Source organism: Caretta caretta, chromosome 1 (assembly GCF_965140235.1).
Source record: "Caretta caretta isolate rCarCar2 chromosome 1, rCarCar1.hap1, whole genome shotgun sequence".
Taxonomy (NCBI): domain Eukaryota; kingdom Metazoa; phylum Chordata; order Testudines; family Cheloniidae; genus Caretta; species Caretta caretta.
The window spans coordinates 12,866,291-12,882,552 of NC_134206.1; the positions used below are offsets into that span (position 1 = coordinate 12,866,291).

The 16,262-nt window shown below is 50.0% G+C and overlaps 1 protein-coding gene across 2 annotated transcripts in view; it reads right to left on the reverse strand.

The window, feature by feature from the left end:
• The window catches only part of RELT (RELT TNF receptor), an 84,510-nt gene extending 68,758 nt beyond the window's left edge, over positions 1 to 15,752 (reverse strand). For both annotated transcript variants that reach the window (XM_048839492.2, XM_048839482.2), the window contains exon 1: positions 15,588 to 15,752. The gene's annotated coding sequence lies outside the window, so the exon portion shown is untranslated. The remainder of the gene's footprint in view (positions 1 to 15,587) is intronic.
• Positions 15,753 to 16,262: the final 510 nt, after the last annotated feature.

The window sequence follows — 16,262 nt, forward strand, 5'->3', positions numbered from 1 at the left end:
AACACACTTAGCACTTACATAAAGAAAGGAATGCTTTAAATTTCTGTACTGTGCTGAAAATTCTTTTCCCCCAGGTTTATAAAACATTAATACCACCTAGCTCCTACACAGCACTTTTCATCCATGGCTCTCAAAGCACTTCACAAAAGGACATTAGTGTCCTTATCTTCATTGTTCATATGGGGAAACTGAGGCACAGATAAGTGCCTTGCCTAAGGTCACTCAGCAACACAGTAGGGAACAGAATCCAGGTCTCAAGTCCTAGTGCAAATCCTAGGTCTCAAGTCCTAGCCCTGTCTGCTAGGCTACACTGTCTCCACCTGCTGTTCCTCCTCATCCCTTATAGCAGATGAGGGCAAAAGATCAGTCCTGTTCTACCAGCAGAAAACTCTGCTCTGTATAGACGTCTCACTGGCCAGATCACAGAACCTTAAAATAAGAATGTAGACACCACCTGGCAGTGAATGAATGCAGCAGCCAGAGGAAAAGGAAGTTTACTGAGCTTCACATAAAGGGCTGCTCTGAAATCAGACCCAGCAGGAAGCTAGGACAGGGCAAGATGGAAGGGAAGTCATGGACAGAAGGTTAAGAGAGTCATCCTCTGATCATTGAGCAGAGACCCTGGAGAGTCTGTTGCCTGGTGTTAGCTGGGCAGGCTGGTACAAGGCCTGGAGGACAGACAAACATTCTGGGATACTGAATCAGAACCAGGAACAAGTGGCATAAGAATGGACATATTGGGTCAGACCAAAGGTCCATCTAGCTCAGTATCCTGTCTTCCAGCAGTAGCCAGGTGCCCCAGAGGGAATGAACGGAACAGGTAATCAAGTGATCCCTTCCCTGTCGCCCATTCCCTGCTTCTGGCAAACAGAGGCTATGAACACTTCAGAGCGTGGTTTTGCATCCCTGCCCATTCTGGCTAATAGCCATTGATGGACCTACCCTCCATGAACTTATCTAGTTCTTTTTTGAACCCTGTTCTAGTCTTGGCCTTCACAAGATCCTTTGGCAATGAGTTCCATAGAGCTTACAATCTGGGGAGACCAGACAAAGCATTGGTGTAAAAACCAGAGGGGAAGGGATTTACCTAAGGTTACCCAGCAGGGCACTGGCAGAGCCAGGACCAGACCAGAACCCAGCTCTTCCAAGCCCCAGTCCTAGGCACTGGAATACACAGACTCTCCAAGGAGTTTGCAGGAGAATTTCTCAGCCTACTTCATCCTCCCCAACTCAAACGATGCCATGCATTTTACACTCCTGGCCACAGCCTCGAGGTTACAGGAGAAGTCAAGATGTCTCTGGCTGCAGGAACAGAGCTGGAGAAGCCCAGGAAGGGCTGCCAGTTTGAGGGAGTTCTCCTAGCCCTAGTTTAAGGAGTCTGGGTGGCTTGTAGGACTGGCCGGGAGCCCTTCACCCATAAGGCACCAGTTCAAGGCTGGTCCTGGTTAGCGGCAGAGTGAAACCACTAGAGGGCTGCTGGTGGGGGGTCTCAATTTACTTTTAAGGGGGCAGACATCTGCCATCACGTGTGGTGGTCACTGCACAGAGGCCAGAAACTGAGAAGGCCACAGAGACTGAACCAGTCCTTCTACCTCAGCAGTGTCTCAGCCCGACTGATGCACAATGGGAGAAGCTTGCATTGCTGCTGGTGCCCTGGCTGTCCTCTCTGTTGGAGGGGCACAGAAGCCTGCAGGGCTGCCTATCCCATGCAAACTCCCCTCATTACCCAAATGGCAAGTCCCAGCATAACAGAGCCTGGATTGTTCCCCGTACACACACGTACAGGGCAGCAGATGGGGGGAGGTTGCGCATCGTGCTTGCCATTTTGAGGTCAAACAAGCAGGATTCATTAATTCTCTGCTCAATTCCATGCTTGTTTTCTACCTCTTCTGTCAAACTGGCTTCAAAATGTGGGTTTTATGCAGCGAGCCAGCAGTCGTCACAGCTAAATTCTCAATCACGTGCAAGACGAAATCTGGAATAAACTGAAAATGAAAAAACCCCAAACTCAATCTCATGTGATGGTTTGGTAGAGGACAACTGCCCTAGGCTGCAGGGATCTTTAGCTGGGTTACTACAGCCTGGCAGCCATCTCTCTCGGCTCTTTGCCAAGGTGAGTTTATTTGTCTGTTGCAGGCCGCTTGATTGTTTGCAGCCCTGTTTTTCTGAAACGTCTTTGTTACAACAGCACAGAGAGGAGCAGCTGATATGTAAACAAATGCACAAAGACCAGTCTCTCCGGCACATTGGTGGAGTTTTAGGCACCACATTTCAGTTTTGCTGGGGGGGAGGGGGAAAAAAGCCACAGTAGTGTTATTAATTATTTGTATTACTGGAGCACCTAGGAGCCTTTGTCATGGACCAGGGCCCCGTTGTGCCAGGTGCTGTGCAAACCCAGAACAAAACTCCAACCAAACAGAAAATAAAAACCAGAGAGCCAGGTTTTATACACGCCCCCAAGTCACCTTCCGAGGGCACAAAGATCTACCCAGGGTACAACTGACAAGTCTAGTATTACTCTCGAAGCTGAGCGACATCTAGAGAGTCACAAGGCCTTGTCTGAATGTCAGTTTTAATACACAGGGTAATTGGTAAAATGCTGGGGCAGATTTTCTTCAATAGGGTTTTCACAGCATCCCTTGAAAAGTAAACCCCACTTTTCCCCAGCATTTTAAATGCTAGAGAAAGCCTAAAAGATCTGCTGGAACAATAGGGTGGTTGTTTTTTTGGCTGCCTTTGTAACCTCAATATTAAACCTCAAATCTTGTTTTCCCTGGAGGACTCGAGTGGGAGCTCTCAGCACTCTGCTGGAAGGGCAAAGAGGTTACATTGCCTAGAGAGGAGAGTGTATGTAGGACATATGAAAAGATCCACGGAGAAAGGTTGCTCCTGTTTAATTCACTCCCTTTGTCACAAGCCTGCTTGTCCAGAGAGTCTTTATGGGAAGTGGGACAGACGAGACTGGAAATGTCTAAAGGTAAAAACAAGCAGAGAAGTTGCACACAAAGCTTTTCAGATCCCCTTTGTGCACAGTGAATCAGCAAAAGATACAAAAAAAAAAAAAAGGGCACTGCCTCATTTCCACAGACACACACACAGCGTGCGCAAATCCCCTTTAAATGAAAGGGAACTCCGCAAGCGACAGCCTCCTTTCGGGGCTCTCTGGCGACTGGCCAGTACAAAGAGTTGGAGAAGACAAACCTCTGTAGCTTGTTGCCACACAAAAGCACCCTGAAAATAAAATGGGGACCTGGGATCAGGGTCCTGGTGGGTTGCCAGGCCCTGCGGAAGGACGACGGTTATTATAGAAATACACAGGAGGCAGAAATAGAATGCAACATTCACAATGAAGCAACCATGAGGCTTCTCCCTCAGGAATGAGCTGTAAGGCAGCCTCCCCTCCCAGACAAAACATTAGGACAACGCAAGTCATCCACTGTGATACTCAGTCACAAGATGCTATGCTGGGGGGAGGCAGCTGGGGGACTGACAAGAGACTTACTCAGAGACAATGGGGGAGGAGATAGAGATGAAAAAAATTTAAAGGGATACACAAAACCAGACCCATTTCCTCACCCTAGTGACACCCTCAATGGATTAGAGCTACCAGCTGTAACCATCATCTAGTTTACCTTTTACAGCTCAGTCTGCCTGGATGGTGATCTACACACGTACATGCATTAGTACAAGCTGCTTACACACATGCATAACAGTGCACCACCAACAGGGACAGGACCCACTCCTACTGACAGCTCAAGCGGTCCTCCTTTAGCTCAGGAGACAGAGGGGCTTTATTTTTGGAACTCATGGGCCAGGGCTGCAGCTCTAGGTGCCCAAGTGTGGGAGAACAAGGGATGGATACATCAGGTGTCTTGTCTGCAACACGCAAATCCCCCATCACATAGGCTGTCGGATTTGGATTTCTGGTCCAGAAGAGAGAAAGGTTCCAAATTCAAAAGACAATCAGTCTGACTCCAAGACTGCATGCCCCCTGGGACACAGGCTGTCTGGTTATAGGTCTGGACAGTGCCTAGCACAATGGGAACCTGCTCCTTGAGTGGGATTCCTAGGTGTTACCATAATACAAATCACCCGCTATTTCCACGGAGACTCAGAAAATGGGACAGTCTGAGCAAAGAACCAGTAGCTCTCTAGCCAACTCCCTCACTCCCGTCATGGCCTGGGAGGCAACACAAGACATCTTGCCAGCTCCCACTCCAGCAGAGGGAGGCCACCAACAATAGGGAGAGATGGTCTGGAAGAAGGAGGGGGCAGCCATGATTAATGCTCAGCAGGTACTTTGGAGATTAGCAGCACTGCCTTTTTCATTCTTTTTGAGCACTGACGAGGCGAGAGAAAAACCGAACTAAGCTTCGGGCCTAAGCTACTTAAGAAAGATGCAACTGACTACGCTTGCAAATTCGTTCCAGCCAAGGACCCCAGTCCTGCAAGGAGCTCAGCATGGTGCACCTGTGTGTGAAGACAGAGGGCTCGCCCCGCTCACACTTGTGGATCCTACCTGCTGCCTAGGTCAGCTGCCTAACAGCTGCTGAGGTAACTATAGGACATGTCTCCCCACCTCTAAAGTGTGGGTCTGGACCCCGCTCCATGCGGAGACAGGACAACATTCCCTGGAACATAAGCACCCTCAATGTTAGATCTTTCTCCACTTCCTCTGCAGCCTGTGCGTAGCTTGTGGGGATGGCCACCTGCTAGGGACGGTTCCCCCCGCCCCGAGCTCATGCGGACCCCGATTTCTCAGTAAATCCAGAGCAGCAGAGCTACCCCCAGCAGAAAGCAACACCAGGCTGAAAACTTTCCATGGCTCCCCTGGTCAGTGTGGTTAGAAAAGGAACCGCCAGACTGTCTGCGTGTCCAGAACAGTGGCAGCAAGACCCCCATTTCCAGCCATCTCTTGTTCACGATAGGATAAAGGGGGGGGTTAAAAAGCCACAGGATGACTAGAAGCCAGTGTCTTCCTCTAAGTGCCCTGTGATTGGGCAGGAGAGCATTAAAATGACAATCCCTGCACTGCCAGGAGCACCTCCCACACCCTCCCCATGGGGAGACGAGCAGAGGGCGATTGCTGTACCACACCTTAGCATCACGCCGCTGCTCTTCCTTGTGGGGGACCCTCTGCCTACACACGCCATGGATGACCCTGAAAGCAATGCTGACTTGGCAAAGCTGGTATCCAGCCACAAATGCATTCCATGAGTCTTGTTCACCTAACTTTGCAGCTAGAACCCAAAACCCTTGTGCCCCAGCTGCAATGCAGGGGGATCCTCCATTCCTGCTGGTGTTTTGCCTAAAGAGCCTCACTCAACAGCACTGCACGAGTGACGGGGCACTTTCAGATTTAGGCACCATGAGTGACCACAACTGATTAGAGTCACAGGGTCAGAAGCCTCAGCTGGCGTATGGGTGTAACACCATTTGACAGCAAAAGAACTAAACTGATTTACATCAGCTGAGAATCTGGGCCAGTTTCCACAGGAAGTTGTGAGTGTGAATGGAGGCGGTGGGGCAAGGGGGAGAAGTAATTTCACAAGCGGACTTTGTTTTCTAGGGGTCCTAACCAGGGCAAGGCATGGAAGAAAGGTGATAATGTGAAACTGGACTCATCTTGATTAGCAGCAGATTCTACAAGAAAATAGCACTTTTAAGTCTATCGATCCTGGCTCTCTTCTTGGTTGTCCTGTGTATATACACCTAGGATTTTCATCACAGCACCGGGAGATCTCAACAAATCATGAAGTCTCACAATTCACCTTCCTTTGTGAGCAGTCATTCTTCATGCTGGGATATTAAAACTGGAGGCAAGGGGAGGCTAATGGCTTATTTACGAAGGTGCTGAGCATTTGCTGTTCCATTGGACCTCAAGTGCTCAGCACCTTGGATAATCCATCCATAAGCAACTGGCATGAAGTCACATAATGGGTTGGGGCAGATCCGGTAACTGAACCTCAGTGTCCCAGCTCACCTCCCCCACACTAATCATTAGACCACATTACTTCCAAAGGAAGGGGGGGGGGGGGGGAAATGCCAAACAAAATTGCAGGTGCCAAAAATAAAGAGACAGACAAAACAAACCCACATGCACAGATTACAATTTCCATGTCTAAGTAAACTGCAAACCAGTATGTAATTGGAGCAGCATGAACTTGTCAGATGGAGAGAGAACGCTTTGAAATGCGGTGATTCATCTCCCACCCCTTGGGGGGAGTGGAGGGGGAGAGAAGAGAACATTGCGGGGGTCCTCCCATCTAAACGTGGCCAATTCCCTTTTCTGGCATGTATGCCATAGATTAGACACTCTCCCACTGAGCAAAAGGCTGGTTAGCCCTGGCTGCTTGGCAGATTTTCCTGCGCAGGTCCGCCTGGGAGTCTTGCAAAGTGAAGATTCGGCCACAAAAGCATCTTTAGAGGCTACCCAACACTTGCGGAGCCCGCTGGGTTTCTCAGGCCACGGGTGTCAGCTTGCTAGCAGGGCTGGAAGGGACATTCGCTGGGACATTTGATTCCATTTAAAGCAGGGTTTTACAGCGCAGGACCCACGACCCACAAGTGCAATACTGCGGCTCCCAGAGGCGGGTAGCGCAGAACTGGCAGTGGCTTTGTACAGGCGCTTTCCCTTGTTTTCAGGGGACTACGCCCAACTGTGGGAAAAGTGAAGACACCGGACAGCATCATTACCATCTTTCACCCGGGCCCCCTCCCACCATTACAGACCTCAAACCACAGTCAGTATCTCCATCATGTAGCATCTGAACCTGCAAATAGGCCCCAAATTCGCTCCCCCCACCTCTGAATCTTGGCCCTTCCCACCACACACAACCTGGCATTTGTACAGCAAACCAGCTCAGTCCAGTCCCTGATTGGCCAAGGTCAAGCAGAGTAGCGCAGTCAGCCTATGACGGACATGCTCCTTGCCAACCATTCCTTGATTAGCTTTAAAGTCAGAGCCAAGCAGCCCCTGTGCTTCAGTTTCCCTCATTTGATTCAGAAACCCCCAGCCACTCCTGCCCCTCAACCTCTTCCCTTGGGGGTTTGGTTTCCTGAGCAACTGGAGATATCTGCCGGAGCCTACCCAGGCACCCAGCCGAAGGAAACTGAGGGGTCTTTGTTACTCCACCTCACAGATCTCTTGGTGGTCACAGGCCGGCAGGAACGCTAACACAATCATAAGTGTCCTCAGTTAAACACGGGAGGGTTAAGGAAAGACTGTGTAAAGCATGTTACTGACAGGGCTGTTTTGGAAGCTGACAGCTGTTACTGCAATGCAGATCCCCACGCAGAGTCTGTAAGAGATCAGAGTCTGTAGGAGATCGTTGTAATCCCACCAGGGCGGGGAGTTAAGTTCTGTTAAAAAGAACTACCTGCAAAGTTATCCCCCCCGAGGCTGGGGAGTACAGTTATTGCTCCAGAGTCAACAGGACGCCAAGCTCCTGATCTCTCCAGTCATGCAGCTCTGGGGGAGAGGAGAGAGTTAAACTGCGTGGAGTGAAACAAAGGAGTGCTGGATACTATAGCTCCTTCCCTGAGCTAAAGGGAGAATCTCTGGTGGCAGTATAGGGCCTGACACACAGTAGAGCAGTTCTGAATCCCTCCAGTGGAGGGCAATGCAGCACACAAACACAACCCAGTTCACTACAGTATTAAACTCTACAATCACCTCCTGGCTTGCGCACGTGCCCTGTAAGGATTTGAGGGAGGAGGACTGATGGTCATTCTAAAATAACTGCATCTTCAAGTTGTGATGCAGCATTTAGCTGACCCGTGCTATATATGACCTGGATTATTGTAGCACTTAGGAGCCATAACCACGGAGCACTGCTCCCCACCGTGCTAGCAGCTGTACAAACACAGCAAGAGGACTACCCCTGCCCAAGGAGCTTACAATCTACGTATGATACACGTGACTGGTATACAGTCTAGTCCATGTGTCTACAGTGATAGGGGTACAGGCTGTTAGAATGGATTGAGACAATCAGACTGGACCAATGATCCGTCAAGGCCAGTAGTCTGTTGGATGCAGTGGTCTCCCTTTGACAAAACAAAAAGCAGGTCGTGTGTACTAGTAACATCGGGTTCGGTCGTGCACTTGCTAATGTGCCCACACAGAAGGGACTTCAATTACCCCACATACAGGCTAGCCACATGCTACGTTTCCCAGCAGCTCTGATTCATCCCCTCTGTGGGGAGTGTTACCCAAGAGGGTCCTTTCTAGTCTGAACCCTGCAGGGATGGGCCTTTATTAGCTCCCGTGGGAGATAATTCCACAGCCTAACAGAGCAAGCAAGCCTGTTCCCTGGAGCTTTATTTCCCTTAGGCAGAAGAATGGCTTGGTGGTGGCAGAGAACATGTAGTTCCAGGCTGTGCCTTGGCTTTCAGCAGCACCGGCTGGAACTTCAGTGAGCTGCACTGATCACATTTTCCTTCCTGTCCCCATTTTCTAATGAGGAAGCACACACTTCCCACACGATCCATGTACAGGGGCCTGAAAGCTACAGCAGAGTGTCCAGTAACAGGCAGCCAACCCACACCTCAGGGATGCTGGGAAAACACAAGCCCATAAACACCCCCCCCCCCACCCACATGGTTTCAGCCACCTGAGGAGTCAATTCCAAGAACTTGGGTGCCAGGAACTCCTGGGCCCTACTCCCATCTCTGCCACTGACTCACTCACTGGCCTTGGGCAAATCACAATGCTACCTTGATTACCCCACCTGTAAAACTGCAAGGTTACTAATTATCTACACCACAGGGATGTTGTGAGTAATTAGCAATTAGCTTTGCTGAGGGCACTACATAAATTCCAAGTATAATCAGCCTAGTGAGGCCGTGTGACCTAGGGGATAGAGCACTGGACTGGGTCTCAGGAGACCTAGGCTGTTACTGACCCTGCCACTGGCCTGTTGGGTGATCCTGGGTCACACTGTGCCTCTCCCCATTTGTGAAGTGGGGATGCCGAGCAGGTAGGGTCTGAGTCCGGGATCATAATGATCCCCTCTTCTGGCCTAGTCTATCTTCTGATTATTCCTGTTTCTGCATCAATAAGGATGAAAGCATGTACACACACACGCACCAAATAGAAGGTTGCTACAGCCTACATATGCTGGGCGCACTCCTGCCAGAAGTCAGACCAAGGTATGAGTGGTGTGTTACCTCACTTTTCAAAGAGGGGAGAAGCCAGGACATCATCCCAAAGGCCCACAGCCTTTGAACAGTCAGATTCAAATTCAGGCCTGGGGAAGGAGGGACGCACACCCACTTACACCAAGATGGAGGCCGCAGCGTTCATAGCCCCATGACATTCCAGTGCTTCAACTGCACACAAAAGTAGCACAGATCCTTTCTGGCACATGTCCCACAAGAAGCCATGAAGTGATCAGTGGCGCAGGATTCATGCAGCATAATAACTAAGAGGAGGAGAAAACCCTGCATTTAAAAAGCTATTTTTCCTGCAACAATCCCAGCTTTTAGACAGATCCATTACCTTGTGCATACAGTGATACAGGAGTAAGCTTTAGGGATTTTGGGTTTCTCTAGATTTCCAGCGAGGAGAGAAGGGTGTATAACACAAAGGTGTCCCTACTGGGAGGGAAACTTCTAACTTTGGCAATCTCTGTATTAAGAGGATTACTTAGTACAACACAGCAGAAATACTAAAAGAGCTGGGACCAAAATAGCTTTCTACTTGCTGATGTGATGGTTGCCATTTTGGCCAACACCAGGGAACTCCAGAGCTAAAAACACAGATCTCTGGCTGGGGTTATAACTCAAGCTGTAAAGAGCATGGCTCTTTAACACATGTGCAGCCTCTGTGGATTGGGTACAGAGGTAGGGACACAATCCAAATTGACCAGTGGATTACACAGACATGCTTTGCCAAACCTCCCACTCCTTGCTAAAGGCAATTGGGGGGTTGTCCAAGTCTTGGGTACGAGGATTACAGGATCCTTTTGGTCACCCATGGAACAGGTTTGCCTAATCTTGCTCCCCTCCCCATATGGACAAGTAAATATCAACAGCTCGATGTCTAGTTGGCAGCCAGTATCAAGCGGAGTGCCCCAGGGGTCGGTCCTGGGGCCAGTTTTGTTCAACATCTTTATTAATGATCTGGAGGATGGGATGGATTACACCCTCAGCAAATTCACAGATGACACTAAACTGGGGGGAAGAGGTAGATATGCTGGAGGGTAGGGACAGGGTCCAGAGTGACCTAGACAAATTGGAGGTTCAATAAGGACAAGTGCAGAGTTCTGCACTTAGGAAGGAAGAATCCCAGGTACCACTACAGACTAGGGACCGAGTGGCTAAGGAGCAGTTCTGCAGAAAATGACCTAGAGATTACAGTGCACGAGAAGCTGGATACGAGTCAGCAGTGTGCCCTTGTTACCAAGAAGGCCAACAGCATATTGGGCTGTATTAGTAGGAGCATTACCAACAGATCGAGGGAAGTGATCATTCCCCTCTATTCGGCACGACACCTGGAGTACTGTGTCCAGTTTTGGTTCTCTGCATGACAGAAGGGATGTGGACAAATTGCCTGTGATGGGATGTTATATGGGGTGGGATCCGAGTTACCCAGGAAAGAATTCTCTAGAGTATCTGGCTGGTGAATCTTGCCCCATGCTCAGAGTTCAGCTGATCGCCATATTTGGCGTCAGGAAGGACTTTTCCTCCAGGGCAGATTGGAAGAGGCCCTGGGGGTTTTTCGCCTTCCTCTGTAGCATGGGGCACAGGTCACTTGCTGGAGGATTCTCTGCACCTTGAAGTTTTTAAACCATGATTTGAGGACTTCAATAGCTCAGACATAGGTGAGGGGTTTATTGCAGGAGTGGGTGGGTGAGATTCTGTGGCCTGCATTGTGCAGGAGGTCAGACTAGATTATCATAATGGTCCCTTCTGACCTTAATATCTATGAGAGAGTCCAGCGGAGGGCAACAAAAATGATTAGGGGGCTGGAGCACATGACTTATGAGGAGAGGCTGAGGGAACTGGGATTATTTATTTAGTCTACAGAAGAGAAAAGTGAGGGGGGAATTTGATAGCAGCCTTCAACTACCTGAAGGGGGGTTCCAAAGAGGATGGAGCTTGGTTGTCCTAGGGAGGTGGTAGAATCTCCTTCCTTAGAGGTTTTTAAGGTCAGGCTTGACAAAGCCCTGGCTGGGATGATTTAACTGGGAATTGGTCCTGCTTCGAGCAGGGGATTGGACTAGATGACCTTCAGGGGTCCCTTCCAACCCTGATATTCTATGATTCTATGTTCTCAGTGATGGCAGATGACAGAACAAGGAGCAATGGTCTCAAGTTGCAGTGGGGGAGGTCTAGGTTGGATGTTAGGAAACCCTTTTTCACTAGGAGGGTGGTGAAGCACTGGAATGGGTTACCTAGGGAGGTGGTGGAATCTCCATGCTTAGAGGTTTTGAAGGCCCAGCTTGACAAAGCCCTGGCTGGGATGATTTAGTTGGGGATTGGTCCCGCTTTGAGCAGGGGGTTGGACCAGATGACCTCCTGAGGTCTCTTCCAACCCTGATCTTCTATGATTCTATTAGCACCTTGGAGAAGGTGCAAAAGATCTAGCCCCATCTTGACATGGTTTGAGACTCACGATCACTTATTTTCAAAAAGGGACAATTCTTGCTGAAAGAAACTTTGCAAATACAGAGGAGAGCGAAGGGATTGGAATGCAAGTGATAAGGCACCTCTCCTCCCCTTCTCCCTGCTGACCCTCAGCCCACCCTGTCAAGGAAGAAAGGTAAGCAGCACGATACGGACCCTGGACTTCAGGAAAGCAGACTTCGACTCCCTCAGGGAACGGATGGCCAGGATCCCCTGGGGGACTAACTTGAAGGGGAAAGGAGTCCAGGAGAGCTGGCTGTATTTCAAGGAATCCCTGTTGAGGTTACAGGGACAAACCATCCCGATGAGTCGAAAGAATAGTAAATATGGCAGGCGACCAGCTTGGCTTAATGGTGAAATCTTAGCGGATCTTAAACATAAAAAAGAAGCTTACAAGAAGTGGAAGGTTGGACATATGACCAGGGAAGAGTATAAAAATATTGCTCGGGCATGTAGGAATGATATCAGGAGGGCCAAATCGCACCTGGAGCTGCAGCTAGCCAGAGATGTCAAGAGTAACAAGAAAGGTTTCTTCAGGTATGTTGGCAACAAGAAGAAAGCCAAGGAATGTGTGGGCCCCTTACTGAATGAGGGAGGCAAACTAGTGACAGAGGATGTGGAAAAAGCTAATGAACTCAATGCTTTTTTTGCCTCTGTTTTCACTAACAAGGTCAGCTCCCAGACTGCTACGCTGGGCATCACAAAATGGGGAAGAGATGGACAGCCCTCTGTGGAGATAGAGGTGGTTAGGGACTATTTAGAAAAGCTGGACGTGCACAAGTCCATGGGGCCGGACGAGTTGCATCCGAGAGTGCTGAAGGAACTGGCAGCTGTGATTGCAGAGCCATTGGCCATTATCTTTGAAAAGTCGTGGCGAACCGGGGAAGTCCCAGATGACTGGAAAAAGGCTAATGTAGTGCCAATCTTTAAAAAAGGGAAGAAGGAGGATCCTGGGAACTACAGGCCAGTCAGCCTCACTTCACTCCCTGGAAAAATCATGGAGCAGGTCCTCAAAGAATCAATCCTGAAGCACTTGCATGAGAGGAAAGTGATCAGGAACAGCCAGCATGGATTCACCAAGGGAAGGTCATGCCTGACTAATCTAATCGCCTTCTATGATGAGATTACTGGTTCTGTGGATGAAGGGAAAGCAGTGGATGTATTGTTTCTTGACTTTAGCAAAGCTTTTGACACCGTCTCCCACAGTATTCTTGTCAGCAAGTTAAGGAAGTATGGGCTGGATGAATGCACTACAAGGTGGGTAGAAAGCTGGCTAGATGGTCGGGCTCAACGGGTAGTTATCAATGGCTCCATGTCTAGTTGGCAGCCGGTATCAAGTGGAGTGCCCCAAGGGTCGGTCCTGGGGCCGGTTTTGTTCAATATCTTCATAAATGATCTGGAGGATGGTGTGGATTGCACTCTCAGCAAATTTGCGGATGATACTAAACTGGGAGGAGTGGTAGATACGCTGGAGGGGAGGGATAGGATACAGAAGGACCTAGACAAATTGGAGGATTGGGCCAAAAGAAATCTGATGAGGTTCAATAAGGATAAGTGCAGGGTCCTGCACTTAGGACGGAAGAACCCAATGCACAGCTACAGACTAGGGACCGAATGGCTAGGCAGCAGTTCTGCGGAAAAGGACCTAGGGGTGACAGTGGACGAGAAGCTGGATATGAGTCAACAGTGTGCCCTTGTTGCCAAGAAGGCCAATGGCATTTTGGGATGTATAAGTAGGGGCATAGCGAGCAGATCGAGGGACGTGATCGTCCCCCTCTATTCGACATTGGTGAGGCCTCATCTGGAGTACTGTGTCCAGTTTTGGGCCCCACACTTCAAGAAGGATGTGGATAAATTGGAGAGAGTCCAGCGAAGGGCAACAAAAATGATTAGGGGTCTGGAACACATGACTTATGAGGAGAGGCTGAGGGAGCTGGGATTGTTTAGCCTGCAGAAGAGAAGAATGAGGGGGGATTTGATAGCTGCTTTCAACTACCTGAAAGGGGGTTCCAAAGAGGATGGCTCTAGACTGTTCTCAATGGTATCAGATGACAGAACGAGGAGTAATGGTCTCAAGCTGCAGTGGGGGAGGTTTAGATTGGATATTAGGAAAAACTTTTTCACTAAGAGGGTGGTGAAACACTGGAATGCGTTACCTAGGGAGGTGGTAGAATCTCCTTCCTTAGAGGTTTTTAAGGTCAGGCTTGACAAAGCCCTGGCTGGGATGATTTAACTGGGAATTGGTCCTGCTTCGAGCAGGGGGTTGGACTAGATGACCTTCTGGGGTCCCTTCCAACCCTGATATTCTATGATTCTATGATTTACAAGCACGCAGACTTTGCAGCCGAGTCAAGCTAAGCATTCTTTCTGGAGCCCACTGCACACAAACTGCCCACCAATATCCCTGTTAACAGAGCCTTTCATCTTTTAAGGACCACTTGGGGTATTTTTTGGTTTTGGGTTTTTTGTTTTTTTTTTAAAAAACAGGTCGGGCAGCTCTTCGAAGTGGGAAAAGAAAGCCAGGGGACAGCCAGTAGCAGGTGCTGGAGTTCCTGCTGCTCCCAGCAACCTGCAGAGGGGACATCTCTGACTTGCAACCTCTAGCAAACAAAGCTAAAACTGCAGGGCAGAGTTTGCTGCAGCTGCTGTTTCACAGCATCCCCCAAGCCCCGACTGATGGGCAGCAGAAGCCTTTCCTGGCTCAGATGCAGACCGGGATCATGTAAGTTAGAGGCAGGCACCACAGAACATGTGCAAGTTAGTACCTTGATGTACTAACAATGAACCAACAGTTCTTTCCTTCCCTCCTCTTACAAGATCGGTTTCCTTAACTGTTGTTTCAACCCTTGCATGGTGAGCTCCCTTGCACCATTATCCAAGGAAACGAGCAACACAGAAGGCCTGTACTTAGCTCCCGCTCAGGGAAGTGCAAGATCTCAGGGGCCACCCATTTGTTGATAAAATGTACCACACAGGAATACGATACAGATCCTCAAGGAGTCAGCAGAGGGAATTAGGTCACTCATACTCTGAATATCTCTAGCTACAGCATCGCGGGGTCTGATCTTCTAGGCGACCTCCAGACCCCAGCTGGTTAAACAAACCAGGGTCGCCATTGTAAGTTTAGAGTAACAGTCCTTCCCAGCTGGTTTTGCTATGCCAGAATGATCGTTTAAGTCACAGCTCCAGCCATATAAACAGATACAGGGGCCGTTAAACAGCGGATGTTTGGAAACTCTGCCTGCTCTCACTTTCCCAGCCCACGTGCCCGCAAAACAACTGGGACCCACCTCAGCTACCGGCATAAAACAGAGGGTTGGAAAAGAAGGATCACGACACAGACAGGGCTCCTAAACCCAGACTCATTAGCCTTCTATTTCACTCCATCACGAACCCCCCCCCCCCCAAGAATAGGGGACTCTAAACCAGTTCATACTCAACAGATCAGCGAGACATCACGCCAGCCAGCCCCCAGCAAATACTTCAGTGCATGTTTAAAATAAAAGTTACCCAGCCACGAAATGTCAATGGGGTGAAAGGAGGGTTTAGGATTTTGCCCCCATGCAGTTTTCTATCTCGCCACCGCACAGCAAATGCCAACTCCTAGAGACGGGGAGCAGGAGACAATAAACGAAGGGAACTACAGCACATTTTCCTCAACTTAATTTTCCTGCCCTATGTTAGAGGGGACCCAGCTAGGGGCTACGAGACGGAGTGCGCCAGGGACTCCGCTCGCAAACCAGCCCCAGAAAACCAGCCCTGTGTCTGAGCAGATGATAACTGCTCGGAACACGCAATCCTTCGCGGGAAGGGGCGTGGGGCTTAGGAGAGCGGCGGGCTGAGGACGGGGGGTCTCACAAGCATTAGTCCCCCTAGAGCCACTCCTTGAACAATGATTCCCGCAAGTCAGGACCAGCCTCCTGGGCGGATAGACACAGCGATCCCAGCCAGCTCTTTACCTTGAAACGCCTTCCCAGGAGCCGGCTGCCAGACGTAGCCCGAAGCGGAGCCTTCTTACAATACCCTGCAGCCGCGTCCAAAGAGCTTGAGACTGACCCTGACCCAGCGTCGCTCGATCCCCTTATGAATGAAAGGCGCCGGCTGCAAAGTAACAATTTGCCGGGAAGCCCCGCCCCTCTTTATTGCGTCACAATCGAACGGGCCACACCCCCAACTCCGGTGTCTGACCGTTCCAAGCCTCAGCCTCTCCCCCAGCAGGAAGCTGCTTGCTCCGCAGTGCCGGCTTGCGGTGGACGTGGGGCGGGATGGGGTATGCAAGAGGAGGCGAGTCCGGCTGCTGAAAGGCGGATTTCTGCTCCTCGCCCCACAAAGATCGCTGCAGATCAAGCGTCCAGGCATTTGGTCCAGCGGATTCTCTAAAGTTCCAGCGAGTTAGGAGAACCAGCAATTCCTGAGGCCGAGCAGTGGGGAGGTGTAAAGGGAGGAGGCACAGAGAGAAACCCAGATTTTTGGGAAGGGGGTAGCGAGGGGAAAAAATCTCTGGGCCTAGTGTCTCCTGCTTTGTGCAGAGGTTGACCCCCATCTTGGGCACAATAGGTTCCCACTCTGCCCAGGTGCAAAGGACTGCCCCATGGAGCAACTTGCCAGGGGATCAGGAATGGCCACTGCTGCCC